Source organism: Phyllobates terribilis, unplaced genomic scaffold (genome assembly GCF_046119375.1).
Source record: "Phyllobates terribilis strain yellow unplaced genomic scaffold, ASM4611937v1 Scaffold_138__1_contigs__length_4804227, whole genome shotgun sequence".
Taxonomy (NCBI): Eukaryota; Metazoa; Chordata; class Amphibia; order Anura; family Dendrobatidae; genus Phyllobates; species Phyllobates terribilis.
Genome location: NW_027362898.1, coordinates 48,190 through 73,741, shown reverse-complemented (window position 1 = coordinate 73,741; position 25,552 = coordinate 48,190). Strand labels below are relative to the sequence as shown.

The following is a 25,552-nucleotide window of genomic DNA, read 5'->3' as shown; positions in this document are numbered from 1 at the left end:
GTCAGTGTTCCAGCAGAGGGAGACAACGTTTCAGAAAAGGCATTGTAGCAAACCAAAAAAGAAATTTTAAGCGCAGCAGAGTAACCAGCTCACATACCTGTTAGCTCAGGTGAGTTTAAAAGGCTGCTGTTGATAACAAGGGCATTTGCTAAATAGATGGTGTGTGTGCAACAATATACTGAAAGGTCAATTATATTGTGCAGCTTATCTCACCACCTGTAGTTATTTAGGTGAAAGCTCCAAAATGCTTGCCTAATATGTCTGTTTATCCAAAAGGAAGTATAGAGGGAGAGCTAGATAGATAGCATTGCATTACATTACATTACATGGCAATGCAATGCACAGTTGCTGAAGTTGAACCAAAATGAGCTTGTCATCTGGCTTCTGCAACTTTTAACATGAAAAATCCAATGAGGAGAAGAAAAGCAAAGCCAAAGAGTCCATCCCAAAATCCGACAAACAAGCAAAATGAACAAAAAGCATTGAATTCAATTCTTTCTGATTTTAGAAACTGCATTAAAGAAGGGGTGCACCGGTCCTGGAGATACTGCAATACCAGGTCAATGCGTGGAGTGGACAGAGCAAGCTCTTTTTCCATCTCCCTGTTCTAAAAATCCATTTAATATATGGTCCCCAGATAGGGGACGTATCAGATATTAAACTGATAAGAACAGATACTACACTTGATCTTAGCCAAAAGGCCGAGAAGCGATAACCAGAATTGGTTTCCGACTACGGTGCCACCCAAGGATTCTGAAAAGTCCATTTGTGGAGATGGCCACCTGGACTCCCGTTAAGAAGACATGCTGTCAACCTCTAGATCCCTCACATGCCTGCACTTTTCGGCTTGCTGCTGCTGCAATCCACGCGTTTTAGATCTGCATAACTCCACCTCTTTTAGCACAGTACCCTCAACCCCCGGCTGTTCCCACCCGCCTCAACACCGTTGGAAGGGAGGAGAACCAATTAAGGCGGGGGGGGGTGGAACGAGCAGCTGTCTACCCTTAGCAGGAGGGTTGCTGATTAATTACCTCTCCTGCTGCTGCTGCTGCTGGCTGTCCAGCAGCAGACTGAAGGTGGCTGCTGCTGTGCGCAGGTATATAAAGGCTCAGAGCCTATTATGACACGCGCAGCCAGCGTTCCATTGCCACATTCCGTCTACTGCAGGCGGGATACCTGGATGGCTGAATGTCACTGAGAAGCTCACAGAGACCGCCATAAGCAACAGTTTAAAAGAATGCCACAGACTAATCAACCAAACTTTTTGGGTTGGTTTCTCTTTTATAGTCTGCAGGCATTAAATGAAAGAAGTCAGTGTTCCAGCAGAGGGAGACAACGTTTCAGAAAAGGCATTGTAGCAAACCAAAAAAGAAATTTTAAGCGCAGCAGAGTAACCAGCTCACATACCTGTTAGCTCAGGTGAGTTTAAAAGGCTGCTGTTGATAACAAGGGCATTTGCTAAATAGATGGTGTGTGTGCAACAATATACTGAAAGGTCAATTATATTGTGCAGCTTATCTCACCACCTGTAGTTATTTAGGTGAAAGCTCCAAAATGCTTGCCTAATATGTCTGTTTATCCAAAAGGAAGTATAGAGGGAGAGCTAGATAGATAGCATTGCATTACATTACATTACATGGCAATGCAATGCACAGTTGCTGAAGTTGAACCAAAATGAGCTTGTCATCTGGCTTCTGCAACTTTTAACATGAAAAATCCAATGAGGAGAAGAAAAGCAAAGCCAAAGAGTCCATCCCAAAATCCGACAAACAAGCAAAATGAACAAAAAGCATTGAATTCAATTCTTTCTGATTTTAGAAACTGCATTAAAGAAGGGGTGCACCGGTCCTGGAGATACTGCAATACCAGGTCAATGCGTGGAGTGGACAGAGCAAGCTCTTTTTCCATCTCCCTGTTCTAAAAATCCATTTAATATATGGTCCCCAGATAGGGGACGTATCAGATATTAAACTGATAAGAACAGATACTACACTTGATCTTAGCCAAAAGGCCGAGAAGCGATAACCAGAATTGGTTTCCGACTACGGTGCCACCCAAGGATTCTGAAAAGTCCATTTGTGGAGATGGCCACCTGGACTCCCGTTAAGAAGACATGCTGTCAACCTCTAGATCCCTCACATGCCTGCACTTTTCGGCTTGCTGCTGCTGCAATCCACGCGTTTTAGATCTGCATAACTCCACCTCTTTTAGCACAGTACCCTCAACCCCCGGCTGTTCCCACCCGCCTCAACACCGTTGGAAGGGAGGAGAACCAATTAAGGCGGGGGGGGGTGGAACGAGCAGCTGTCTACCCTTAGCAGGAGGGTTGCTGATTAATTACCTCTCCTGCTGCTGCTGCTGCTGGCTGTCCAGCAGCAGACTGAAGGTGGCTGCTGCTGTGCGCAGGTATATAAAGGCTCAGAGCCTATTATGACACGCGCAGTCAGCGTTCCATTGCCACATTCCGTCTACTGCAGGCGGGATACCTGGATGGCTGAATGTCACTGAGAAGCTCACAGAGACCGCCATAAGCAACAGTTTAAAAGAATGCCACAGACTAATCAACCAAACTTTTTGGGTTGGTTTCTCTTTTATAGTCTGCAGGCATTAAATGAAAGAAGTCAGTGTTCCAGCAGAGGGAGACAACGTTTCAGAAAAGGCATTGTAGCAAACCAAAAAAGAAATTTTAAGCGCAGCAGAGTAACCAGCTCACATACCTGTTAGCTCAGGTGAGTTTAAAAGGCTGCTGTTGATAACAAGGGCATTTGCTAAATAGATGGTGTGTGTGCAACAATATACTGAAAGGTCAATTATATTGTGCAGCTTATCTCACCACCTGTAGTTATTTAGGTGAAAGCTCCAAAATGCTTGCCTAATATGTCTGTTTATCCAAAAGGAAGTATAGAGGGAGAGCTAGATAGATAGCATTGCATTACATTACATTACATGGCAATGCAATGCACAGTTGCTGAAGTTGAACCAAAATGAGCTTGTCATCTGGCTTCTGCAACTTTTAACATGAAAAATCCAATGAGGAGAAGAAAAGCAAAGCCAAAGAGTCCATCCCAAAATCCGACAAACAAGCAAAATGAACAAAAAGCATTGAATTCAATTCTTTCTGATTTTAGAAACTGCATTAAAGAAGGGGTGCACCGGTCCTGGAGATACTGCAATACCAGGTCAATGCGTGGAGTGGACAGAGCAAGCTCTTTTTCCATCTCCCTGTTCTAAAAATCCATTTAATATATGGTCCCCAGATAGGGGACGTATCAGATATTAAACTGATAAGAACAGATACTACACTTGATCTTAGCCAAAAGGCCGAGAAGCGATAACCAGAATTGGTTTCCGACTACGGTGCCACCCAAGGATTCTGAAAAGTCCATTTGTGGAGATGGCCACCTGGACTCCCGTTAAGAAGACATGCTGTCAACCTCTAGATCCCTCACATGCCTGCACTTTTCGGCTTGCTGCTGCTGCAATCCACGCGTTTTAGATCTGCATAACTCCACCTCTTTTAGCACAGTACCCTCAACCCCCGGCTGTTCCCACCCGCCTCAACACCGTTGGAAGGGAGGAGAACCAATTAAGGCGGGGGGGGGGTGGAACGAGCAGCTGTCTACCCTTAGCAGGAGGGTTGCTGATTAATTACCTCTCCTGCTGCTGCTGCTGCTGGCTGTCCAGCAGCAGACTGAAGGTGGCTGCTGCTGTGCGCAGGTATATAAAGGCTCAGAGCCTATTATGACACGCGCAGCCAGCGTTCCATTGCCACATTCCGTCTACTGCAGGCGGGATACCTGGATGGCTGAATGTCACTGAGAAGCTCACAGAGACCGCCATAAGCAACAGTTTAAAAGAATGCCACAGACTAATCAACCAAACTTTTTGGGTTGGTTTCTCTTTTATAGTCTGCAGGCATTAAATGAAAGAAGTCAGTGTTCCAGCAGAGGGAGACAACGTTTCAGAAAAGGCATTGTAGCAAACCAAAAAAGAAATTTTAAGCGCAGCAGAGTAACCAGCTCACATACCTGTTAGCTCAGGTGAGTTTAAAAGGCTGCTGTTGATAACAAGGGCATTTGCTAAATAGATGGTGTGTGTGCAACAATATACTGAAAGGTCAATTATATTGTGCAGCTTATCTCACCACCTGTAGTTATTTAGGTGAAAGCTCCAAAATGCTTGCCTAATATGTCTGTTTATCCAAAAGGAAGTATAGAGGGAGAGCTAGATAGATAGCATTGCATTACATTACATTACATGGCAATGCAATGCACAGTTGCTGAAGTTGAACCAAAATGAGCTTGTCATCTGGCTTCTGCAACTTTTAACATGAAAAATCCAATGAGGAGAAGAAAAGCAAAGCCAAAGAGTCCATCCCAAAATCCGACAAACAAGCAAAATGAACAAAAAGCATTGAATTCAATTCTTTCTGATTTTAGAAACTGCATTAAAGAAGGGGTGCACCGGTCCTGGAGATACTGCAATACCAGGTCAATGCGTGGAGTGGACAGAGCAAGCACTTTTTCCATCTCCCTGTTCTAAAAATCCATTTAATATATGGTCCCCAGATAGGGGACGTATCAGATATTAAACTGATAAGAACAGATACTACACTTGATCTTAGCCAAAAGGCCGAGAAGCGATAACCAGAATTGGTTTCCGACTACGGTGCCACCCAAGGATTCTGAAAAGTCCATTTGTGGAGATGGCCACCTGGACTCCCGTTAAGAAGACATGCTGTCAACCTCTAGATCCCTCACATGCCTGCACTTTTCGGCTTGCTGCTGCTGCAATCCACGCGTTTTAGATCTGCATAACTCCACCTCTTTTAGCACAGTACCCTCAACCCCCGGCTGTTCCCACCCGCCTCAACACCGTTGGAAGGGAGGAGAACCAATTAAGGCGGGGGGGGGGGTGGAACGAGCAGCTGTCTACCCTTAGCAGGAGGGTTGCTGATTAATTACCTCTCCTGCTGCTGCTGCTGCTGGCTGTCCAGCAGCAGACTGAAGGTGGCTGCTGCTGTGCGCAGGTATATAAAGGCTCAGAGCCTATTATGACACGCGCAGCCAGCGTTCCATTGCCACATTCCGTCTACTGCAGGCGGGATACCTGGATGGCTGAATGTCACTGAGAAGCTCACAGAGACCGCCATAAGCAACAGTTTAAAAGAATGCCACAGACTAATCAACCAAACTTTTTGGGTTGGTTTCTCTTTTATAGTCTGCAGGCATTAAATGAAAGAAGTCAGTGTTCCAGCAGAGGGAGACAACGTTTCAGAAAAGGCATTGTAGCAAACCAAAAAAGAAATTTTAAGCGCAGCAGAGTAACCAGCTCACATACCTGTTAGCTCAGGTGAGTTTAAAAGGCTGCTGTTGATAACAAGGGCATTTGCTAAATAGATGGTGTGTGTGCAACAATATACTGAAAGGTCAATTATATTGTGCAGCTTATCTCACCACCTGTAGTTATTTAGGTGAAAGCTCCAAAATGCTTGCCTAATATGTCTGTTTATCCAAAAGGAAGTATAGAGGGAGAGCTAGATAGATAGCATTGCATTACATTACATTACATGGCAATGCAATGCACAGTTGCTGAAGTTGAACCAAAATGAGCTTGTCATCTGGCTTCTGCAACTTTTAACATGAAAAATCCAATGAGGAGAAGAAAAGCAAAGCCAAAGAGTCCATCCCAAAATCCGACAAACAAGCAAAATGAACAAAAAGCATTGAATTCAATTCTTTCTGATTTTAGAAACTGCATTAAAGAAGGGGTGCACCGGTCCTGGAGATACTGCAATACCAGGTCAATGCGTGGAGTGGACAGAGCAAGCTCTTTTTCCATCTCCCTGTTCTAAAAATCCATTTAATATATGGTCCCCAGATAGGGGACGTATCAGATATTAAACTGATAAGAACAGATTTTTTGATTGAAGCTGCATCCAAGGCACTGAAAAATGTGACCGAAGTCACACCAAAACAGCGCACGAGGCGAGGATTCATGTGGACCCTTCCCGGAGGAAAGGGTCCCCAATAAACCATCCCCATCCCTCCGAGCCAGAAGGCCACAGCGAGGGTCAGGGATCTCCGATGCTCTCCCTAGCCGAAGCCGGAGAAGAGCCGTTTTCGTGCTCCCAGCTTCCATCTAGGCTGCCACCCTAGTGGAGCTGGAGCCTGTGTTGGTTTCTCAGCCCAAAGCTGACCGGACCTCCGACCGGGTTTATAAAAATTCCCCTTCCTAGCCCGGAGGCCAGGAATAGGGGGGGTTGCTCAGAAAGTATGATTGGCAAAGGTGCGGCGTGCTACGAAGCCAAGTCTTTCTGGGGTTCCCAGTCCCAGTAAGCTTGGACTCCCACCAGGGCGCCTACTCCTGGGGCACATTGCTCCAAAGCCCTCACACATACCCAGCCTAGTGACTTCGATCCTGGAGGGCCATGTTTTCCATCAGATAACTCTATGAGCCACCTGGCGTACTAACAAGTGCACCAAACCAGTGTGTAATATGCATCAATTTACTAGGGCAGCCCAAGGACAAAACTGCCTTTTCAAAAGATACTACACTTGATCTTAGCCAAAAGGCCGAGAAGCGATAACCAGAATTGGTTTCCGACTACGGTGCCACCCAAGGATTCTGAAAAGTCCATTTGTGGAGATGGCCACCTGGACTCCCGTTAAGAAGACATGCTGTCAACCTCTAGATCCCTCACATGCCTGCACTTTTCGGCTTGCTGCTGCTGCAATCCACGCGTTTTAGATCTGCATAACTCCACCTCTTTTAGCACAGTACCCTCAACCCCCGGCTGTTCCCACCCGCCTCAACACCGTTGGAAGGGAGGAGAACCAATTAAGGCGGGGGGGGGGTGGAACGAGCAGCTGTCTACCCTTAGCAGGAGGGTTGCTGATTAATTACCTCTCCTGCTGCTGCTGCTGCTGGCTGTCCAGCAGCAGACTGAAGGTGGCTGCTGCTGTGCGCAGGTATATAAAGGCTCAGAGCCTATTATGACACGCGCAGCCAGCGTTCCATTGCCACATTCCGTCTACTGCAGGCGGGATACCTGGATGGCTGAATGTCACTGAGAAGCTCACAGAGACCGCCATAAGCAACAGTTTAAAAGAATGCCACAGACTAATCAACCAAACTTTTTGGGTTGGTTTCTCTTTTATAGTCTGCAGGCATTAAATGAAAGAAGTCAGTGTTCCAGCAGAGGGAGACAACGTTTCAGAAAAGGCATTGTAGCAAACCAAAAAAGAAATTTTAAGCGCAGCAGAGTAACCAGCTCACATACCTGTTAGCTCAGGTGAGTTTAAAAGGCTGCTGTTGATAACAAGGGCATTTGCTAAATAGATGGTGTGTGTGCAACAATATACTGAAAGGTCAATTATATTGTGCAGCTTATCTCACCACCTGTAGTTATTTAAGTGAAAGCTCCAAAATGCTTGCCTAATATGTCTGTTTATCCAAAAGGAAGTATAGAGGGAGAGCTAGATAGATAGTATTGCATTACATTACATTACATGGCAATGTAATGCACAGTTGCTGAAGTTGAACCAAAATGAGCTTGTCATCTGGCTTCTGCAACTTTTAACATGAAAAATCCAATGAGGAGAAGAAAAGCAAAGCCAAAGAGTCCATCCCAAAATCCGACAAACAAGCAAAATGAACAAAAAGCATTGAATTCAATTCTTTCTGATTTTAGAAACTGCATTAAAGAAGGGGTGCACCGGTCCTGGAGATACTGCAATACCAGGTCAATGCGTGGAGTGGACAGAGCAAGCTCTTTTTCCATCTCCCTGTTCTAAAAATCCATTTAATATATGGTCCCCAGATAGGGGACGTATCAGATATTAAACTGATAAGAACAGATACTACACTTGATCTTAGCCAAAAGGCCGAGAAGCGATAACCAGAATTGGTTTCCGACTACGGTGCCACCCAAGGATTCTGAAAAGTCCATTTGTGGAGATGGCCACCTGGACTCCCGTTAAGAAGACATGCTGTCAACCTCTAGATCCCTCACATGCCTGCACTTTTCGGCTTGCTGCTGCTGCAATCCACGCGTTTTAGATCTGCATAACTCCACCTCTTTTAGCACAGTACCCTCAACCCCCGGCTGTTCCCACCCGCCTCAACACCGTTGGAAGGGAGGAGAACCAATTAAGGCGGGGGGGGGGGTGGAACGAGCAGCTGTCTACCCTTAGCAGGAGGGTTGCTGATTAATTACCTCTCCTGCTGCTGCTGCTGGCTGTCCAGCAGCAGACTGAAGGTGGCTGCTGCTGTGCGCAGGTATATAAAGGCTCAGAGCCTATTATGACACGCGCAGCCAGCGTTCCATTGCCACATTCCGTCTACTGCAGGCGGGATACCTGGATGGCTGAATGTCACTGAGAAGCTCACAGAGACCGCCATAAGCAACAGTTTAAAAGAATGCCACAGACTAATCAACCAAACTTTTTGGGTTGGTTTCTCTTTTATAGTCTGCAGGCATTAAATGAAAGAAGTCAGTGTTCCAGCAGAGGGAGACAACGTTTCAGAAAAGGCATTGTAGCAAACCAAAAAAGAAATTTTAAGCGCAGCAGAGTAACCAGCTCACATACCTGTTAGCTCAGGTGAGTTTAAAAGGCTGCTGTTGATAACAAGGGCATTTGCTAAATAGATGGTGTGTGTGCAACAATATACTGAAAGGTCAATTATATTGTGCAGCTTATCTCACCACCTGTAGTTATTTAGGTGAAAGCTCCAAAATGCTTGCCTAATATGTCTGTTTATCCAAAAGGAAGTATAGAGGGAGAGCTAGATAGATAGCATTGCATTACATTACATTACATGGCAATGCAATGCACAGTTGCTGAAGTTGAACCAAAATGAGCTTGTCATCTGGCTTCTGCAACTTTTAACATGAAAAATCCAATGAGGAGAAGAAAAGCAAAGCCAAAGAGTCCATCCCAAAATCCGACAAACAAGCAAAATGAACAAAAAGCATTGAATTCAATTCTTTCTGATTTTAGAAACTGCATTAAAGATGGGGTGCACCGGTCCTGGAGATACTGCAATACCAGGTCAATGCGTGGAGTGGACAGAGCAAGCTCTTTTTCCATCTCCCTGTTCTAAAAATCCATTTAATATATGGTCCCCAGATAGGGGACGTATCAGATATTAAACTGATAAGAACAGATACTACACTTGATCTTAGCCAAAAGGCCGAGAAGGGATAACCAGAATTGGTTTCCGACTACGGTGCCACCCAAGGATTCTGAAAAGTCCATTTGTGGAGATGGCCACCTGGACTCCCGTTAAGAAGACATGCTGTCAACCTCTAGATCCCTCACATGCCTGCACTTTTCGGCTTGCTGCTGCTGCAATCCACGCGTTTTAGATCTGCATAACTCCACCTCTTTTAGCACAGTACCCTCAACCCCCGGCTGTTCCCACCCGCCTCAACACCGTTGGAAGGGAGGAGAACCAATTAAGGTGGGGGGGGGGGGTGGAACGAGCAGCTGTCTACCCTTAGCAGGAGGGTTGCTGATTAATTACCTCTCCTGCTGCTGCTGCTGCTGGCTGTCCAGCAGCAGACTGAAGGTGGCTGCTGCTGTGCGCAGGTATATAAAGGCTCAGAGCCTATTATGACACGCGCAGCCAGCGTTCCATTGCCGCATTCCGTCTACTGCAGGCGGGATACCTGGATGGCTGAATGTCACTGAGAAGCTCACAGAGACCGCCATAAGCAACAGTTTAAAAGAATGCCACAGACTAATCAACCAAACTTTTTGGGTTGGTTTCTCTTTTATAGTCTGCAGGCATTAAATGAAAGAAGTCAGTGTTCCAGCAGAGGGAGACAACGTTTCAGAAAAGGCATTGTAGCAAACCAAAAAAGAAATTTTAAGCGCAGCAGAGTAACCAGCTCACATACCTGTTAGCTCAGGTGAGTTTAAAAGGCTGCTGTTGATAACAAGGGCATTTGCTAAATAGATGGTGTGTGTGCAACAATATACTGAAAGGTCAATTATATTGTGCAGCTTATCTCACCACCTGTAGTTATTTAGGTGAAAGCTCCAAAATGCTTGCCTAATATGTCTGTTTATCCAAAAGGAAGTATAGAGGGAGAGCTAGATAGATAGCATTGCATTACATTACATTACATGGCAATGCAATGCACAGTTGCTGAAGTTGAACCAAAATGAGCTTGTCATCTGGCTTCTGCAACTTTTAACATGAAAAATCCAATGAGGAGAAGAAAAGCAAAGCCAAAGAGTCCATCCCAAAATCCGACAAACAAGCAAAATGAACAAAAAGCATTGAATTCAATTCTTTCTGATTTTAGAAACTGCATTAAAGAAGGGGTGCACCGGTCCTGGAGATACTGCAATACCAGGTCAATGCGTGGAGTGGACAGAGCAAGCTCTTTTTCCATCTCCCTGTTCTAAAAATCCATTTAATATATGGTCCCCAGATAGGGGACGTATCAGATATTAAACTGATAAGAACAGATACTACACTTGATCTTAGCCAAAAGGCCGAGAAGCGATAACCAGAATTGGTTTCCGACTACGGTGCCACCCAAGGATTCTGAAAAGTCCATTTGTGGAGATGGCCACCTGGACTCCCGTTAAGAAGACATGCTGTCAACCTCTAGATCCCTCACATGCCTGCACTTTTCGGCTTGCTGCTGCTGCAATCCACGCGTTTTAGATCTGCATAACTCCACCTCTTTTAGCACAGTACCCTCAACCCCCGGCTGTTCCCACCCGCCTCAACACCGTTGGAAGGAAGGAGAACCAATTAAGGCGGGGGGGGGGGTGGAACGAGCAGCTGTCTACCCTTAGCAGGAGGGTTGCTGATTAATTACCTCTCCTGCTGCTGCTGCTGCTGGCTGTCCAGCAGCAGACTGAAGGTGGCTGCTGCTGTGCGCAGGTATATAAAGGCTCAGAGCCTATTATGACACGCGCAGCCAGCGTTCCATTGCCACATTCCGTCTACTGCAGGCGGGATACCTGGATGGCTGAATGTCACTGAGAAGCTCACAGAGACCGCCATAAGCAACAGTTTAAAAGAATGCCACAGACTAATCAACCAAACTTTTTGGGTTGGTTTCTCTTTTATAGTCTGCAGGCATTAAATGAAAGAAGTCAGTGTTCCAGCAGAGGGAGACAACGTTTCAGAAAAGGCATTGTAGCAAACCAAAAAAGAAATTTTAAGCGCAGCAGAGTAACCAGCTCACATACCTGTTAGCTCAGGTGAGTTTAAAAGGCTGCTGTTGATAACAAGGGCATTTGCTAAATAGATGGTGTGTGTGCAACAATATACTGAAAGGTCAATTATATTGTGCAGCTTATCTCACCACCTGTAGTTATTTAGGTGAAAGCTCCAAAATGCTTGCCTAATATGTCTGTTTATCAAAAAGGAAGTATAGAGGGAGAGCTAGATAGATAGCATTGCATTACATTACATTACATGGCAATGCAATGCACAGTTGCTGAAGTTGAACCAAAATGAGCTTGTCATCTGGCTTCTGCAACTTTTAACATGAAAAATCCAATGAGGAGAAGAAAAGCAAAGCCAAAGAGTCCATCCCAAAATCCGACAAACAAGCAAAATGAACAAAAAGCATTGAATTCAATTCTTTCTGATTTTAGAAACTGCATTAAAGAAGGGGTGCACCGGTCCTGGAGATACTGCAATACCAGGTCAATGCGTGGAGTGGACAGAGCAAGCTCTTTTTCCATCTCCCTGTTCTAAAAATCCATTTAATATATGGTCCCCAGATAGGGGACGTATCAGATATTAAACTGATAAGAACAGATACTACACTTGATCTTAGCCAAAAGGCCGAGAAGCGATAACCAGAATTGGTTTCCGACTACGGTGCCACCCAAGGATTCTGAAAAGTCCATTTGTGGAGATGGCCACCTGGACTCCCGTTAAGAAGACATGCTGTCAACCTCTAGATCCCTCACATGCCTGCACTTTTCGGCTTGCTGCTGCTGCAATCCACGCGTTTTAGATCTGCAGAACTCCACCTCTTTTAGCACAGTACCCTCAACCCCCGGCTGTTCCCACCCGCCTCAACACCGTTGGAAGGAAGGAGAACCAATTAAGGCGGGGGGGGGGGTGGAACGAGCAGCTGTCTACCCTTAGCAGGAGGGTTGCTGATTAATTACCTCTCCTGCTGCTGCTGCTGCTGGCTGTCCAGCAGCAGACTGAAGGTGGCTGCTGCTGTGCGCAGGTATATAAAGGCTCAGAGCCTATTATGACACGCGCAGCCAGCGTTCCATTGCCATATTCCGTCTACTGCAGGCGGGATACCTGGATGGCTGAATGTCACTGAGAAGCTCACAGAGACCGCCATAAGCAACAGTTTAAAAGAATGCCACAGACTAATCAACCAAACTTTTTGGGTTGGTTTCTCTTTTATAGTCTGCAGGCATTAAATGAAAGAAGTCAGTGTTCCAGCAGAGGGAGACAACGTTTCAGAAAAGGCATTGTAGCAAACCAAAAAAGAAATTTTAAGCGCAGCAGAGTAACCAGCTCACATACCTGTTAGCTCAGGTGAGTTTAAAAGGCTGCTGTTGATAACAAGGGCATTTGCTAAATAGATGGTGTGTGTGCAACAATATACTGAAAGGTCAATTATATTGTGCAGCTTATCTCACCACCTGTAGTTATTTAGGTGAAAGCTCCAAAATGCTTGCCTAATATGTCTGTTTATCCAAAAGGAAGTATAGAGGGAGAGCTAGATAGATAGCATTGCATTACATTACATTACATGGCAATGCAATGCACAGTTGCTGAAGTTGAACCAAAATGAGCTTGTCATCTGGCTTCTGCAACTTTTAACATGAAAAATCCAATGAGGAGAAGAAAAGCAAAGCCAAAGAGTCCATCCCAAAATCCGACAAACAAGCAAAATGAACAAAAAGCATTGAATTCAATTCTTTCTGATTTTAGAAACTGCATTAAAGAAGGGGTGCATCGGTCCTGGAGATACTGCAATACCAGGTCAATGCGTGGAGTGGACAGAGCAAGCTCTTTTTCCATCTCCCTGTTCTAAAAATCCATTTAATATATGGTCCCCAGATAGGGGACGTATCAGATATTAAACTGATAAGAACAGATACTACACTTGATCTTAGCCAAAAGGCCGAGAAGCGATAACCAGAATTGGTTTCCGACTACGGTGCCACCCAAGGATTCTGAAAAGTCCATTTGTGGAGATGGCCACCTGGACTCCCGTTAAGAAGACATGCTGTCAACCTCTAGATCCCTCACATGCCTGCACTTTTCGGCTTGCTGCTGCTGCAATCCACGCGTTTTAGATCTGCATAACTCCACCTCTTTTAGCACAGTACCCTCAACCCCCGGCTGTTCCCACCCGCCTCAACACCGTTGGAAGGGAGGAGAACCAATTAAGGCGGGGGGGGGGGTGGAACGAGCAGCTGTCTACCCTTAGCAGGAGGGTTGCTGATTAATTACCTCTCCTGCTGCTGCTGCTGCTGGCTGTCCAGCAGCAGACTGAAGGTGGCTGCTGCTGTGCGCAGGTATATAAAGGCTCAGAGCCTATTATGACACACGCAGCCAGCGTTCCATTGCCACATTCCGTCTACTGCAGGCGGGATACCTGGATGGCTGAATGTCACTGAGAAGGTCACAGAGACCGCCATAAGCAACAGTTTAAAAGAATGCCACAGACTAATCAACCAAACTTTTTGGGTTGGTTTCTCTTTTATAGTCTGCAGGCATTAAATGAAAGAAGTCAGTGTTCCAGCAGAGGGAGACAACGTTTCAGAAAAGGCATTGTAGCAAACCAAAAAAGAAATTTTAAGCGCAGCAGAGTAACCAGCTCACATACCTGTTAGCTCAGGTGAGTTTAAAAGGCTGCTGTTGATAACAAGGGCATTTGCTAAATAGATGGTGTGTGTGCAACAATATACTGAAAGGTCAATTATATTGTGCAGCTTATCTCACCACCTGTAGTTATTTAGGTGAAAGCTCCAAAATGCTTGCCTAATATGTCTGTTTATCCAAAAGGAAGTATAGAGGGAGAGCTAGATAGATAGCATTGCATTACATTACATTACATGGCAATGCAATGCACAGTTGCTGAAGTTGAACCAAAATGAGCTTGTCATCTGGCTTCTGCAACTTTTAACATGAAAAATCCAATGAGGAGAAGAAAAGCAAAGCCAAAGAGTCCATCCCAAAATCCGACAAACAAGCAAAATGAACAAAAAGCATTGAATTCAATTCTTTCTGATTTTAGAAACTGCATTAAAGAAGGGGTGCACCGGTCCTGGAGATACTGCAATACCAGGTCAATGCGTGGAGTGGACAGAGCAAGCTCTTTTTCCATCTCCCTGTTCTAAAAATCCATTTAATATATGGTCCCCAGATAGGGGACGTATCAGATATTAAACTGATAAGAACAGATTTTTTTGATTGAATATATCTTTTATTAGCACAAAAAATAAGTTAACAGACAGTGTACAGTGCCGCAGCCCAGTACACACAGAATTCTACATCATATTTACATAGCATGAGGATACGACGCACTAACTAGACACATCACACCCCTATGCTACACAAAACACTCAATCTGAAAGAAAAAGCATGTCAATCAATACAGTACGACGAACCGTGATAAGGGATGGGGATTGGGAAAAAGGGGATGGGGAGGGGAAAATCACAGGCCCGAAGCTTTATTGAAAGACAAGATACATAAGGGGAGAGGGGGAGGAGGGGTTTAGTCCTCATCCTCGTCCTCCGGACCGTCCACGAAGGAATAGTCTCTGAGCAGGCTGTGGATCAGCCTGCGGCAGTCCTGGATGGACATCCTCTCCCTCCTCAAGATGAGCCGGTTCCTGGCGAACTGATAAGAACAGATTTTTGATTGAAGCTGCATCCAAGGCACTGAAAAATGTGACCGAAGTCACACCAAAACAGCGCACGAGGGGAGGATTCATGTGGACCCTTCCCGGAGGAGAGGGTCCCCAATAAACCATCCCCATCCCTCCGAGCCAGAAGGCCACAGCGAGGGTCAGGGATCTCCGATGCTCTCCCTAGCCGAAGCCGGAGAAGAGCCGTTTTCGTGCTCCCAGCTTCCATCTAGGCTGCCACCCTAGTGGAGCTGGAGCCTGTGTTGGTTTCTCAGCCCAAAGCTGACCGGACCTCCGACCGGGTTTATAAAAATTCCCCTTCCTAGCCCGGAGGCCAGGAATAGGGGGGGTTGCTCAGAAAGTATGATTGGCAAAGGTGCGGCGTGCTACGAAGCCAAGTCTCTCTGGGGTTCCCAGTCCCAGTAAGCTTGGACTCCCACCAGGGCGCCTACTCCTGGGGCACATTGCTCCAAAGCCCTCACACTTACCCAGCCTAGTGACTTCGATCCTGGAGGGCCATGTTTTCCATCAGATAACTCTATGAGCCACCTGGCGTACTAACAAGTGCACCAAACCAGTGTGTAATATGCATCAATTTACTAGGGCAGCCCAAGGACAAAACTGCCTTTTCAAAAGATACTACACTTGATCTTAGCCAAAAGGCCGAGAAGCGATAACCAGAATTGGTTTCCGACTACGGTGCCACCCAAGGATTCTGAAAAGTCCATTTGTGGAGATGGCCACCTGGACTCCCGTTAAGAAGACATGCTGTCAACCTCTAGATCCCTCACATGCCTGCACTTTTCGGCTTGCTGCTGCTGCAATCCACGCGTTTTAGATCTGCATAACTCCACCTCTTTTAGCACAGTACCCTCAACCCCCGGCTGTTCCCACCCGCCTCAACACCGTTGGAAGGGAGGAGAACCAATTAAGGCGGGGGGGGGGGTGGAACGAGCAGCTGTCTACCCTTAGCAGGAGGGTTGCTGATTAATTACCTCTCCTGCTGCTGCTGCTGCTGGCTGTCCAGCAGCAGACTGAAGGTGGCTGCTGCTGTGCGCAGGTATATAAAGGCTCAGAGCCTATTATGACACGCGCAGCCAGCGTTCCATTGCCACATTCCGTCTACTGCAGGCGGGATACCTGGATGGCTGAATGTCACTGAGAAGCTCACAGAGACCGCCATAAGCAACAGTTTAAAAGAATGCCACAGACTAATCAACCAAACTTTTTGGGTTGGTTTCTCTTTTATAGTCTGCAGGCATTAAATGAAAGAAGTCAGTGTTCCAGCAGAGGGAGACAACGTTTCAGAAAAGGCATTGTAGCAAACCAAAAAAGAAATTTTAAGCGCAGCAGAGTAACCAGCTCACATACCTGTTAGCTCAGGTGAGTTTAAAAGGCTGCTGTTGATAACAAGGGCATTTGCTAAATAGATGGTGTGTGTGCAACAATATACTGAAAGGTCAATTATATTGTGCAGCTTATCTCACCACCTGTAGTTATTTAGGTGAAAGCTCCAAAATGCTTGCCTAATATGTCTGTTTATCCAAAAGGAAGTATAGAGGGAGAGCTAGATAGATAGCATTGCATTACATTACATTACATGGCAATGCAATGCACAGTTGCTGAAGTTGAACCAAAATGAGCTTGTCATCTGGCTTCTGCAACTTTTAACATGAAAAATCCAATGAGGAGAAGAAAAGCAAAGCCAAAGAGTCCATCCCAAAATCCGACAAACAAGCAAAATGAACAAAAAGCATTGAATTCAATTCTTTCTGATTTTAGAAACTGCATTAAAGAAGGGGTGCACCGGTCCTGGAGATACTGCAATACCAGGTCAATGCGTGGAGTGGACAGAGCAAGCTCTTTTTCCATCTCCCTGTTCTAAAAATCCATTTAATATATGGTCCCCAGATAGGGGACGTATCAGATATTAAACTGATAAGAACAGATACTACACTTGATCTTAGCCAAAAGGCCGAGAAGCGATAACCAGAATTGGTTTCCGACTACGGTGCCACCCAAGGATTCTGAAAAGTCCATTTGTGGAGATGGCCACCTGGACTCCCGTTAAGAAGACATGCTGTCAACCTCTAGATCCCTCACATGCCTGCACTTTTCGGCTTGCTGCTGCTGCAATCCACGCGTTTTAGATCTGCATAACTCCACCTCTTTTAGCACAGTACCCTCAACCCCCGGCTGTTCCCACCCGCCTCAACACCGTTGGAAGGGAGGAGAACCAATTAAGGCGGGGGGGGGGGTGGAACGAGCAGCTGTCTACCCTTAGCAGGAGGGTTGCTGATTAATTACCTCTCCTGCTGCTGCTGCTGCTGGCTGTCCAGCAGCAGACTGAAGGTGGCTGCTGCTGTGCGCAGGTATATAAAGGCTCAGAGCCTATTATGACACACGCAGCCAGCGTTCCATTGCCACATTCCGTCTACTGCAGGCGGGATACCTGGATGGCTGAATGTCACTGAGAAGGTCACAGAGACCGCCATAAGCAACAGTTTAAAAGAATGCCACAGACTAATCAACCAAACTTTTTGGGTTGGTTTCTCTTTTATAGTCTGCAGGCATTAAATGAAAGAAGTCAGTGTTCCAGCAGAGGGAGACAACGTTTCAGAAAAGGCATTGTAGCAAACCAAAAAAGAAATTTTAAGCGCAGCAGAGTAACCAGCTCACATACCTGTTAGCTCAGGTGAGTTTAAAAGGCTGCTGTTGATAACAAGGGCATTTGCTAAATAGATGGTGTGTGTGCAACAATATACTGAAAGGTCAATTATATTGTGCAGCTTATCTCACCACCTGTAGTTATTTAGGTGAAAGCTCCAAAATGCTTGCCTAATATGTCTGTTTATCCAAAAGGAAGTATAGAGGGAGAGCTAGATAGATAGCATTGCATTACATTACATTACATGGCAATGCAATGCACAGTTGCTGAAGTTGAACCAAAATGAGCTTGTCATCTGGCTTCTGCAACTTTTAACATGAAAAATCCAATGAGGAGAAGAAAAGCAAAGCCAAAGAGTCCATCCCAAAATCCGACAAACAAGCAAAATGAACAAAAAGCATTGAATTCAATTCTTTCTGATTTTAGAAACTGCATTAAAGAAGGGGTGCACCGGTCCTGGAGATACTGCAATACCAGGTCAATGCGTGGAGTGGACAGAGCAAGCTCTTTTTCCATCTCCCTGTTCTAAAAATCCATTTAATATATGGTCCCCAGATAGGGGACGTATCAGATATTAAACTGATAAGAACAGATTTTTTTGATTGAATATATCTTTTATTAGCACAAAAAATAAGTTAACAGACAGTGTACAGTGCCGCAGCCCAGTACACACAGAATTCTACATCATATTTACATAGCATGAGGATACGACGCACTAACTAGACACATCACACCCCTATGCTACACAAAACACTCAATCTGAAAGAAAAAGCATGTCAATCAATACAGTACGACGAACCGTGATAAGGGATGGGGATTGGGAAAAAGGGGATGGGGAGGGGAAAATCACAGGCCCGAAGCTTTATTGAAAGACAAGATACATAAGGGGAGAGGGGGAGGAGGGGTTTAGTCCTCATCCTCGTCCTCCGGACCGTCCACGAAGGAATAGTCTCTGAGCAGGCTGTGGATCAGCCTGCGGCAGTCCTGGATGGACATCCTCTCCCTCCTCAAGATGAGCCGGTTCCTGGCGAACTGATAAGAACAGATTTTTGATTGAAGCTGCATCCAAGGCACTGAAAAATGTGACCGAAGTCACACCAAAACAGCGCACGAGGGGAGGATTCATGTGGACCCTTCCCGGAGGAGAGGGTCCCCAATAAACCATCCCCATCCCTCCGAGCCAGAAGGCCACAGCGAGGGTCAGGGATCTCCGATGCTCTCCCTAGCCGAAGCCGGAGAAGAGCCGTTTTCGTGCTCCCAGCTTCCATCTAGGCTGCCACCCTAGTGGAGCTGGAGCCTGTGTTGGTTTCTCAGCCCAAAGCTGACCGGACCTCCGACCGGGTTTATAAAAATTCCCCTTCCTAGCCCGGAGGCCAGGAATAGGGGGGGTTGCTCAGAAAGTATGATTGGCAAAGGTGCGGCGTGCTACGAAGCCAAGTCTCTCTGGGGTTCCCAGTCCCAGTAAGCTTGGACTCCCACCAGGGCGCCTACTCCTGGGGCACATTGCTCCAAAGCCCTCACACTTACCCAGCCTAGTGACTTCGATCCTGGAGGGCCATGTTTTCCATCAGATAACTCTATGAGCCACCTGGCGTACTAACAAGTGCACCAAACCAGTGTGTAATATGCATCAATTTACTAGGGCAGCCCAAGGACAAAACTGCCTTTTCAAAAGATACTACACTTGATCTTAGCCAAAAGGCCGAGAAGCGATAACCAGAATTGGTTTCCGACTACGGTGCCACCCAAGGATTCTGAAAAGTCCATTTGTGGAGATGGCCACCTGGACTCCCGTTAAGAAGACATGCTGTCAACCTCTAGATCCCTCACATGCCTGCACTTTTCGGCTTGCTGCTGCTGCAATCCACGCGTTTTAGATCTGCATAACTCCACCTCTTTTAGCACAGTACCCTCAACCCCCGGCTGTTCCCACCCGCCTCAACACCGTTGGAAGGGAGGAGAACCAATTAAGGCGGGGGGGGGGGTGGAACGAGCAGCTGTCTACCCTTAGCAGGAGGGTTGCTGATTAATTACCTCTCCTGCTGCTGCTGCTGCTGGCTGTCCAGCAGCAGACTGAAGGTGGCTGCTGCTGTGCGCAGGTATATAAAGGCTCAGAGCCTATTATGACACGCGCAGCCAGCGTTCCATTGCCACATTCCGTCTACTGCAGGCGGGATACCTGGATGGCTGAATGTCACTGAGAAGCTCACAGAGACCGCCATAAGCAACAGTTTAAAAGAATGCCACAGACTAATCAACCAAACTTTTTGGGTTGGTTTCTCTTTTATAGTCTGCAGGCATTAAATGAAAGAAGTCAGTGTTCCAGCAGAGGGAGACAACGTTTCAGAAAAGGCATTGTAGCAAACCAAAAAAGAAATTTTAAGCGCAGCAGAGTAACCAGCTCACATACCTGTTAGCTCAGGTGAGTTTAAAAGGCTGCTGTTGATAACAAGGGCATTTGCTAAATAGATGGTGTGTGTGCAACAATATACTGAAAGGTCAATTATATTGTGCAGCTTATCTCACCACCTGTAGTTATTTAGGTGAAAGCTCCAAAATGCTTGCCTAATATGTCTGTTTATCCAAAAGGAAGTATAGAGGGAGAGCTAGATAGATAGCATTGCATTACATTACATTACATGGCAATGCAATGCACAGTTGCTGAAGTTGAACCAAAATGAGCTTGTCATCTGGCTTCTGCAACTTTTAACATGAAAAATCCAATGAGGAGAAGAAAAGCAAAGCCAAAGAGTCCATCCCAAAATCCGACAAACAAGCAAAATGAACAAAAAGCATTGAATTCAATTCTTTCTGATTTTAGAAACTGCATTAAAGAAGGGGTGCACCGGTCCTGGAGATACTGCAATACCAGGTCAATGCGTGGAGTGGACAGAGCAAGCTCTTTTTCCATCTCCCTGTTCTAAAAATCCATTTAATATATGGTCCCCAGATAGGGGACGTATCAGATATTAAACTGATAAGAACAGATACTACACTTGATCTTAGCCAAAAGGCCGAGAAGCGATAACCAGAATTGGTTTCCGACTACGGTGCCACCCAAGGATTCTGAAAAGTCCATTTGTGGAGATGGCCACCTGGACTCCCGTTAAGAAGACATGCTGTCAACCTCTAGATCCCTCACATGCCTGCACTTTTCGGCTTGCTGCTGCTGCAATCCACGCGTTTTAGATCTGCATAACTCCACCTCTTTTAGCACAGTACCCTCAACCCCCGGCTGTTCCCACCCGCCTCAACACCGTTGGAAGGGAGGAGAACCAATTAAGGCAGGGGGGGGGTGGAACGAGCAGCTGTCTACCCTTAGCAGGAGGGTTGCTGATTAATTACCTCTCCTGCTGCTGCTGCTGCTGGCTGTCCAGCAGCAGACTGAAGGTGGCTGCTGCTGTGCGCAGGTATATAAAGGCTCAGAGCCTATTATGACACGCGCAGCCAGCGTTCCATTGCCACATTCCGTCTACTGCAGGCGGGATACCTGGATGGCTGAATGTCACTGAGAAGCTCACAGAGACCGCCATAAGCAACAGTTTAAAAGAATGCCACAGACTAATCAACCAAACTTTTTGGGTTGGTTTCTCTTTTATAGTCTGCAGGCATTAAATGAAAGAAGTCAGTGTTCCAGCAGAGGGAGACAACGTTTCAGAAAAGGCATTGTAGCAAACCAAAAAAGAAATTTTAAGCGCAGCAGAGTAACCAGCTCACATACCTGTTAGCTCAGGTGAGTTTAAAAGGCTGCTGTTGATAACAAGGGCATTTGCTAAATAGATGGTGTGTGTGCAACAATATACTGAAAGGTCAATTATATTGTGCAGCTTATCTCACCACCTGTAGTTATTTAGGTGAAAGCTCCAAAATGCTTGCCTAATATGTCTGTTTATCCAAAAGGAAGTATAGAGGGAGAGCTAGATAGATAGCATTGCATTACATTACATTACATGGCAATGCAATGCACAGTTGCTGAAGTTGAACCAAAATGAGCTTGTCATCTGGCTTCTGCAACTTTTAACATGAAAAATCCAATGAGGAGAAGAAAAGCAAAGCCAAAGAGTCCATCCCAAAATCCGACAAACAAGCAAAATGAACAAAAAGCATTGAATTCAATTCTTTCTGATTTTAGAAACTGCATTAAAGAAGGGGTGCACCGGTCCTGGAGATACTGCAATACCAGGTCAATGCGTGGAGTGGACAGAGCAAGCTCTTTTTCCATCTCCCTGTTCTAAAAATCCATTTAATATATGGTCCCCAGATAGGGGACGTATCAGATATTAAACTGATAAGAACAGATACTACACTTGATCTTAGCCAAAAGGCCGAGAAGCGATAACCAGAATTGGTTTCCGACTACGGTGCCACCCAAGGATTCTGAAAAGTCCATTTGTGGAGATGGCCACCTGGACTCCCGTTAAGAAGACATGCTGTCAACCTCTAGATCCCTCACATGCCTGCACTTTTCGGCTTGCTGCTGCTGCAATCCACGCGTTTTAGATCTGCATAACTCCACCTCTTTTAGCACAGTACCCTCAACCCCCGGCTGTTCCCACCCGCCTCAACACCGTTGGAAGGGAGGAGAACCAATTAAGGCAGGGGGGGGGTGGAACGAGCAGCTGTCTACCCTTAGCAGGAGGGTTGCTGATTAATTACCTCTCCTGCTGCTGCTGCTGCTGGCTGTCCAGCAGCAGACTGAAGGTGGCTGCTGCTGTGCGCAGGTATATAAAGGCTCAGAGCCTATTATGACACGCGCAGCCAGCGTTCCATTGCCACATTCCGTCTACTGCAGGCGGGATACCTGGATGGCTGAATGTCACTGAGAAGCTCACAGAGACCGCCATAAGCAACAGTTTAAAAGAATGCCACAGACTAATCAACCAAACTTTTTGGGTTGGTTTCTCTTTTATAGTCTGCAGGCATTAAATGAAAGAAGTCAGTGTTCCAGCAGAGGGAGACAACGTTTCAGAAAAGGCATTGTAGCAAACCAAAAAAGAAATTTTAAGCGCAGCAGAGTAACCAGCTCACATACCTGTTAGCTCAGGTGAGTTTAAAAGGCTGCTGTTGATAACAAGGGCATTTGCTAAATAGATGGTGTGTGTGCAACAATATACTGAAAGGTCAATTATATTGTGCAGCTTATCTCACCACCTGTAGTTATTTAGGTGAAAGCTCCAAAATGCTTGCCTAATATGTCTGTTTATCCAAAAGGAAGTATAGAGGGAGAGCTAGATAGATAGCATTGCATTACATTACATTACATGGCAATGCAATGCACAGTTGCTGAAGTTGAACCAAAATGAGCTTGTCATCTGGCTTCTGCAACTTTTAACATGAAAAATCCAATGAGGAGAAGAAAAGCAAAGCCAAAGAGTCCATCCCAAAATCCGACAAACAAGCAAAATGAACAAAAAGCATTGAATTCAATTCTTTCTGATTTTAGAAACTGCATTAAAGAAGGGGTGCACCGGTCCTGGAGATACTGCAATACCAGGTCAATGCGTGGAGTGGACAGAGCAAGCTCTTTTTCCATCTCCCTGTTCTAAAAATCCATTTAATATATGGTCCCCAGATAGGGGACGTATCAGATATTAAACTGATAAGAACAGATTTTTTGATTGAAGCTGCATCCAAGGCACTGAAAAATGTGACCGAAGTCACACCAAAACAGCGCACGAGGCGAGGATTCATGTGGACCCTTCCCGGAGGAGAGGGTCCCCAATAAACCATCCCCATCCCTCCGAGCCAGAAGGCCACAGCGAGGGTCAGGGATCTCCGATGCTCTCCCTAGCCGAAGCCGGAGAAGAGCCGTTTTCGTGCTCCCAGCTTCCATCTAGGCTGCCACCCTAGTGGAGCTGGAGCCTGTGTTGGTTTCTCAGCCCAAAGCTGACCGGACCTCCGACCGGGTTTATAAAAATTCCCCTTCCTAGCCCGGAGGCCAGGAATAGGGGGGGTTGCTCAGAAAGTATGATTGGCAAAGGTGCGGCGTGCTACGAAGCCAAGTCTTTCTGGGGTTCCCAGTCCCAGTAAGCTTGGACTCCCACCAGGGCGCCTACTCCTGGGGCACATTGCTCCAAAGCCCTCACACTTACCCAGCCTAGTGACTTCGATCCTGGAGGGCCATGTTTTCCATCAGATAACTCTATGAGCCACCTGGCGTACTAACAAGTGCACCAAACCAGTGTGTAATATGCATCAATTTACTAGGGCAGCCCAAGGAGAAAACTGCCTTTTCAAAAGATACTACACTTGATCTTAGCCAAAAGGCCGAGAAGCGATAACCAGAATTGGTTTCCGACTACGGTGCCACCCAAGGATTCTGAAAAGTCCATTTGTGGAGATGGCCACCTGGACTCCCGTTAAGAAGACATGCTGTCAACCTCTAGATCCCTCACATGCCTGCACTTTTCGGCTTGCTGCTGCTGCAATCCACGCGTTTTAGATCTGCATAACTCCACCTCTTTTAGCACAGTACCCTCAACCCCCGGCTGTTCCCACCCGCCTCAACACCGTTGGAAGGGAGGAGAACCAATTAAGGCGGGGGGGGGGGTGGAACGAGCAGCTGTCTACCCTTAGCAGGAGGGTTGCTGATTAATTACCTCTCCTGCTGCTGCTGCTGCTGGCTGTCCAGCAGCAGACTGAAGGTTGCTGCTGCTGTGCGCAGGTATATAAAGGCTCAGAGCCTATTATGACACGCGCAGCCAGCGTTCCATTGCCACATTCCGTCTACTGCAGGCGGGATACCTGGATGGCTGAATGTCACTGAGAAGCTCACAGAGACCGCCATAAGCAACAGTTTAAAAGAATGCCACAGACTAATCAACCAAACTTTTTGGGTTGGTTTCTCTTTTATAGTCTGCAGGCATTAAATGAAAGAAGTCAGTGTTCCAGCAGAGGGAGACAACGTTTCAGAAAAGGCATTGTAGCAAACCAAAAAAGAAATTTTAAGCGCAGCAGAGTAACCAGCTCACATACCTGTTAGCTCAGGTGAGTTTAAAAGGCTGCTGTTGATAACAAGGGCATTTGCTAAATAGATGGTGTGTGTGCAACAATATACTGAAAGGTCAATTATATTGTGCAGCTTATCTCACCACCTGTAGTTATTTAGGTGAAAGCTCCAAAATGCTTGCCTAATATGTCTGTTTATCCAAAAGGAAGTATAGAGGGAGAGCTAGATAGATAGCATTGCATTACATTACATTACATGGCAATGCAATGCACAGTTGCTGAAGTTGAACCAAAATGAGCTTGTCATCTGGCTTCTGCAACTTTTAACATGAAAAATCCAATGAGGAGAAGAAAAGCAAAGCCAAAGAGTCCATCCCAAAATCCGACAAACAAGCAAAATGAACAAAAAGCATTGAATTCAATTCTTTCTGATTTTAGAAACTGCATTAAAGAAGGGGTGCACCGGTCCTGGAGATACTGCAATACCAGGTCAATGCGTGGAGTGGACAGAGCAAGCTCTTTTTCCATCTCCCTGTTCTAAAAATCCATTTAATATATGGTCCCCAGATAGGGGACGTATCAGATATTAAACTGATAAGAACAGATTTTTTGATTGAAGCTGCATCCAAGGCACTGAAAAATGTGACCGAAGTCACACCAAAACAGCGCACGAGGCGAGGATTCATGTGGACCCTTCCCGGAGGAGAGGGTCCCCAATAAACCATCCCCATCCCTCCGAGCCAGAAGGCCACAGCGAGGGTCAGGGATCTCCGATGCTCACCCTAGCCGAAGCCGGAGAAGAGCCGTTTTCGTGCTCCCAGCTTCCATCTAGGCTGCCACCCTAGTGGAGCTGGAGCCTGTGTTGGTTTCTCAGCCCAAAGCTGACCGGACCTCCGACCGGGTTTATAAAAATTCCCCTTCCTAGCCCGGAGGCCAGGAATAGGGGGGGTTGCTCAGAAAGTATGATTGGCAAAGGTGCGGCGTGCTACGAAGCCAAGTCTTTCTGGGGTTCCCAGTCCCAGTAAGCTTGGACTCCCACCAGGGCGCCTACTCCTGGGGCACATTGCTCCAA

At 46.1% G+C, this 25,552-nt stretch overlaps 17 non-coding genes and 4 pseudogenes across 17 annotated transcripts; all 21 read right to left on the bottom strand.

Annotated features, from left to right (window-relative positions):
* Positions 1-522: 522 nt before the first annotated feature.
* Positions 523-713, bottom strand: LOC141205476 (U2 spliceosomal RNA). Its single transcript, XR_012276237.1, has one exon. It is a non-coding gene; the product is annotated as a U2 spliceosomal RNA (small nuclear RNA).
* Positions 714-1,832: 1,119 nt separating this feature from the next.
* On the bottom strand, positions 1,833-2,023 carry LOC141205463 (U2 spliceosomal RNA). The gene has a single exon (XR_012276226.1). It is a non-coding gene; the product is annotated as a U2 spliceosomal RNA (small nuclear RNA).
* Positions 2,024-3,142: 1,119 nt separating this feature from the next.
* Positions 3,143-3,333, bottom strand: LOC141205452 (U2 spliceosomal RNA). The gene has a single exon (XR_012276217.1). It is a non-coding gene; the product is annotated as a U2 spliceosomal RNA (small nuclear RNA).
* A 1,120-nt stretch (positions 3,334-4,453) lies between these two features.
* On the bottom strand, positions 4,454-4,644 carry LOC141205375 (U2 spliceosomal RNA). Its single transcript, XR_012276142.1, has one exon. It is a non-coding gene; the product is annotated as a U2 spliceosomal RNA (small nuclear RNA).
* A 1,121-nt stretch (positions 4,645-5,765) lies between these two features.
* On the bottom strand, positions 5,766-5,947 carry LOC141205426 (U2 spliceosomal RNA). Its single transcript, XR_012276192.1, has one exon. It is a non-coding gene; the product is annotated as a U2 spliceosomal RNA (small nuclear RNA).
* A 524-nt stretch (positions 5,948-6,471) lies between these two features.
* LOC141205506 (U2 spliceosomal RNA) lies at positions 6,472-6,587 on the bottom strand (annotated as a pseudogene).
* Positions 6,588-7,707: 1,120 nt separating this feature from the next.
* LOC141205440 (U2 spliceosomal RNA) lies at positions 7,708-7,898 on the bottom strand. Its single transcript, XR_012276206.1, has one exon. It is a non-coding gene; the product is annotated as a U2 spliceosomal RNA (small nuclear RNA).
* A 1,118-nt stretch (positions 7,899-9,016) lies between these two features.
* Positions 9,017-9,207, bottom strand: LOC141205332 (U2 spliceosomal RNA). The gene has a single exon (XR_012276100.1). It is a non-coding gene; the product is annotated as a U2 spliceosomal RNA (small nuclear RNA).
* Positions 9,208-10,329: 1,122 nt separating this feature from the next.
* On the bottom strand, positions 10,330-10,520 carry LOC141205429 (U2 spliceosomal RNA). Its single transcript, XR_012276195.1, has one exon. It is a non-coding gene; the product is annotated as a U2 spliceosomal RNA (small nuclear RNA).
* Positions 10,521-11,641: 1,121 nt separating this feature from the next.
* On the bottom strand, positions 11,642-11,832 carry LOC141205418 (U2 spliceosomal RNA). The gene has a single exon (XR_012276184.1). It is a non-coding gene; the product is annotated as a U2 spliceosomal RNA (small nuclear RNA).
* Positions 11,833-12,953: 1,121 nt separating this feature from the next.
* Positions 12,954-13,144, bottom strand: LOC141205334 (U2 spliceosomal RNA). Its single transcript, XR_012276102.1, has one exon. It is a non-coding gene; the product is annotated as a U2 spliceosomal RNA (small nuclear RNA).
* Positions 13,145-14,265: 1,121 nt separating this feature from the next.
* LOC141205446 (U2 spliceosomal RNA) lies at positions 14,266-14,459 on the bottom strand. Its single transcript, XR_012276211.1, has one exon. It is a non-coding gene; the product is annotated as a U2 spliceosomal RNA (small nuclear RNA).
* A 964-nt stretch (positions 14,460-15,423) lies between these two features.
* LOC141205511 (U2 spliceosomal RNA) lies at positions 15,424-15,539 on the bottom strand (annotated as a pseudogene).
* A 1,121-nt stretch (positions 15,540-16,660) lies between these two features.
* LOC141205406 (U2 spliceosomal RNA) lies at positions 16,661-16,851 on the bottom strand. Its single transcript, XR_012276173.1, has one exon. It is a non-coding gene; the product is annotated as a U2 spliceosomal RNA (small nuclear RNA).
* A 1,121-nt stretch (positions 16,852-17,972) lies between these two features.
* LOC141205445 (U2 spliceosomal RNA) lies at positions 17,973-18,166 on the bottom strand. Its single transcript, XR_012276210.1, has one exon. It is a non-coding gene; the product is annotated as a U2 spliceosomal RNA (small nuclear RNA).
* Positions 18,167-19,130: 964 nt separating this feature from the next.
* Positions 19,131-19,246, bottom strand: LOC141205509 (U2 spliceosomal RNA; annotated as a pseudogene).
* Positions 19,247-20,367: 1,121 nt separating this feature from the next.
* On the bottom strand, positions 20,368-20,558 carry LOC141205395 (U2 spliceosomal RNA). The gene has a single exon (XR_012276162.1). It is a non-coding gene; the product is annotated as a U2 spliceosomal RNA (small nuclear RNA).
* A 1,120-nt stretch (positions 20,559-21,678) lies between these two features.
* LOC141205384 (U2 spliceosomal RNA) lies at positions 21,679-21,869 on the bottom strand. The gene has a single exon (XR_012276151.1). It is a non-coding gene; the product is annotated as a U2 spliceosomal RNA (small nuclear RNA).
* Positions 21,870-22,989: 1,120 nt separating this feature from the next.
* On the bottom strand, positions 22,990-23,171 carry LOC141205425 (U2 spliceosomal RNA). Its single transcript, XR_012276191.1, has one exon. It is a non-coding gene; the product is annotated as a U2 spliceosomal RNA (small nuclear RNA).
* A 524-nt stretch (positions 23,172-23,695) lies between these two features.
* LOC141205500 (U2 spliceosomal RNA) lies at positions 23,696-23,811 on the bottom strand (annotated as a pseudogene).
* A 1,121-nt stretch (positions 23,812-24,932) lies between these two features.
* Positions 24,933-25,114, bottom strand: LOC141205424 (U2 spliceosomal RNA). The gene has a single exon (XR_012276190.1). It is a non-coding gene; the product is annotated as a U2 spliceosomal RNA (small nuclear RNA).
* Between the last annotated feature and the right edge of the window lie 438 nt (positions 25,115-25,552).